The sequence below is a fragment of the Oryctolagus cuniculus genome, chromosome 13 (genome assembly GCF_051225735.1).
Source record: "Oryctolagus cuniculus isolate XC-2025 breed Fujian yellow rabbit chromosome 13, ASM5122573v1, whole genome shotgun sequence".
Lineage (NCBI taxonomy): Eukaryota > Metazoa > Chordata > Mammalia > Lagomorpha > Leporidae > Oryctolagus > Oryctolagus cuniculus.
Genome location: NC_142879.1, coordinates 102,050,029 through 102,053,744, shown reverse-complemented (window position 1 = coordinate 102,053,744; position 3,716 = coordinate 102,050,029).

Below are 3,716 nucleotides of genomic sequence, written 5' to 3'. Positions count from 1 at the left end.
ATAACCCGACTCACACGCTGAGGGTTCCAAATTGGTTTTTCCATTCGAGTGGTTCTACAGAAACAAACTTTACCTTGGGGATGTGAATTCACCACGAACCTAATCATCGCCTTCAATACTGCTTCATTCAGAGGGGTACTCTCCAGACAAGGGTTCCAGGCCCATTCTGGCTGCTCTGGTCAAGGCCACGTCCACTGGGTCCCCAACACCCAAGTCTGCTCAGGTGAAAGAGTAAGAAGAGGGGCTGGTGCTGTGGCATAGCAGGTAAAGTCGCCGCTTCCAGTGCCGGCATCCCATATGGGTGCCGGTTTGAGTCCCAGCTGCTCCACTTCTGATTCAGCTCTCTGCTATGGCCCGGGAAAGTAGTAGAAGGTGGCCCAAGTCCTTAGGCCCCTGCACCCGCGTGGGAGACTCAGAACAAGCTCCTGGCTTCTGGCTTCGGATCGGCACAGCTCCTGCCATTGCAGCAATTGGGGAGTGAACCAGCGAATGGAAGCTCTCTCTCTCTGTCTCTCTCTCTCTCTGCTTCTCCTTCTCTCTGTGTATCTCTGACTTTCAAATTAATAAGTAAATCTTAAAAAAAAAAAAAGAAAGAGAAAAAGAAAACAGATCCACCTTCTCACTGGAATATCTTCTGTTTTCAGTTTTTTTTTTTTTTTTTTTTAACAGGCAGAGTGGACAGTGAGAGAGAGAGAGACAGAGAGAAAGGTCTTCCTTTTTGCCGTTGGTTCACCCTCCAAAGGTCGCCACAGCTGGCGCACTACGGCTGGCGCACCACGCTGATCCGAAGGCAGGAGCCAGGTACTTATCCTGGTCTCCCATGGGGTGCAGGGCCCAAGCACTTGGGCCATCCTCTACTGCACTCCCTGGCCACAGCAGAGAGCTGGCCTGGAAGAGGGGCAACCAGGACAGAATCCGGCGCCCCGACCGGGACTAGAACCCGGTGTGCCGGCGCCGCTAGGCGGAGGATTAGCCTATTGAGCCGCAGCGCTGGCCCTGTTTTCGGGTTTTAAACCTGTGCTATCCAACCCATGTTCTATGTATTCATTCTAGAGATTGATTTTTAACTATCTGCTTACTCGTTAACTCAAGAAAAGTTGGCCAGCCCTAAGTACAACTAATATCAAAGGATTTCTCGGTACCTGCTTGCCCTGAAATTTGTTGCTTCCTAATTTCTCTGGGTCAGGGAGAGAGAATTCAAACAGCTGGGCAGAAAACTCCTGGAGTAAAAACAAGAACTGGAGGGGACTGGCAGCACAGGCTTCAGTTCAGGGCTCGGCTGGGGCTGGGGATTAAGTGAGAGACGCTCCTGTGAGCTGGGCCTCACATCCCTTAGATTCACGCTGCAAAGCTGAAGTCTGCTATCCTGGCTTTCTTGTAGCCATAACATCCACAGCAATGCAAAGCTGACAGGTGAACATGACTCCAACAGCTGTGGGAGTTCCCTGTGTGCCTTCCAAATTAATAAGAAATAGGATAAGAATGCTATTGTGAAATATTTTAACTTTTTTGGAAAATGAGCATAGAACATATCAGTTCTGTACTAGGGTTCTCTATATCAATATTGCCAAAATATTTAAGGAATTCAAGTGTATTCCCTGCCAATATATCCTGCCTTTAACAGTAACATTTTACTATAACTCACAATTTTCTTAAGAGCAAATGTAAGAGATTTAATAATAAATGATACTCTTTTCAGTATGTTTATCTAAATTGGTCATCAAAACAACCCAAAAGCAAAAATTATAACAAATTCAAATGAAACAAATTTCACTTTGGCTGCATAGGAATTAGTCTTTAAAATAAATTTCTGTAACATTAACTAAGAGCTAAGCTTTCTAACAAATTCTTCTTTAAAGACTTTATTTATTTATTGGGGCTGGAGCTGTGGCATAGTGGGTTAAGCTGCCAGCTGCAGTGCCAGCATCCCATATAGGCACTGGTTCGAGTCCTGGCTGCTACACTTTCAATCCAGCTCTCTGCTATGGCCTGGGAAAGCCGTGGAGGATGGGTCTAAGTCCTTGAGCCCCTGCACCCACATGGGAGACCACAAGAAGCTCCTGGATCCTGGCTTTAGACTGGACCAGCTCCGGCTTTACAGCCATTTGGAGAGCGAACCAGCGGATGGAACACCTCTCTGTCTATGCCCCTCTGTAACTCTGCCTTTCAAAGAAGTAATAATACAAAATAAATCCTTTTCTTTTAAAAAACTAAAACATCAAGAGCTAATCTAACAAATTTTTAGGGAAATTTTATTCATTTACTTGAGAGACAGAAAGGTCTTCCCTCTGATAGTTCACTCCTCAAATGGCCACATCGGACAGAGCTGGGCCAATCTGAAGCCGGAAGCTTCTTCTGGGCCTCCCACGCAGGTGTAGGGGCCCAAACATTTGGCCATCTTCCTCTACTTTCCCAGGCAACAAGCAGAGTGCTAGATTGGAAGAGGAGCAGCAGGGACTAGACCTGGTGGCCATATAGGATGCTGGCGCCACAGGCAGAGGATTAACCTACTGCACCCCAGCGCCAGCCAGTGCCAAACTCTGACATTAACCCACGACAAAGATTTAAGGCTTTTTCCTCCCCTTGTCTCCTCATTTGTAAAGACACTGACCATTCCAGCCTTTCTTCCAGGATACTAGATGCATGGGTATAAAGTGAAATACAGAAGATAATCGGCTTTTTCACCTCCATCATTGCTACAAAGGCTCGGAAGTGCAAAGATTCTACAGAAATGACTTTTACTTTCTGCACTGTATTAAAATATTGCAAAGTATTTGTTATAAACACCGAGGATTGGACCGCACAGGGCTGAGAACGGCTGATCTAGGGGTGTGGGTGCATGAGTGAAAATGAAATGTACACAGCATATCCATTCTTTCTGTGTGTTGCTTTAGGGTCCCAGCGTGTGTCTATGAATGACCGATGACAAGTGCGTTAGATTGGGACACGTACGCACGCGCTGACGTGTGTCACACTCGAGCTTCCCGGTCTCCCGAGGGCTGTGTGAGCGGGGAACGGGCGGAAAGGCTCAGGCGGGCAGCGCTGTCTGCGACCCCAAGGCCAACACGGATGTCGCTGCTCTTGCACACGCGGTCTGCCTCGTTTCCTCCTTACACTTCCCTAAGTAACATTGTGAACGGACCCACACCCGCAGCAAACGCTGAGAGCAACTTCTCAGACACGCACAAAGGAGCTGAGCGCACAAAATGTTCTGGTCATGACGCAAACTTTTCTAGAAACCTAAGCGTTCGCTCACACCTGAGTCTACAGGAATCTTTCCCAGGCCAGGCGCCGGCGTCAGCGCGGAAGTTTCTAGAAAGCCCGAGGGCGCCATGACAGGCTGACCTGGGCAATGACCCCGGGGCTACGCGGAAACCGGCCTTGCCTGCAAGTACCAACAGCTAATTTGGCAGAGGGGACTACACACACACACTCACGGGCCCCGCACACGGAGACACGCACACGAGTGGGCCAGCTGTCCACCGAAAAACCAAAACCGGTACCTGTAGCCGGGGAAGCCTGTCCGAGAACAGGATGAAGGGACGAGGTGCGGCCGGAAAAATGGACCAGTACCTCTAGGACAGGTCCACGACGGAAAAAGAACCCAGGAGCGACACTAGGAAGTAACGTCCCTGGCGGTCCACCTCCTTTTATGGGGTTTGCCCCAGGGTCCCGATGCAACAGGTGCGTCACGGGGAGCCACGTGGTGTAACTGA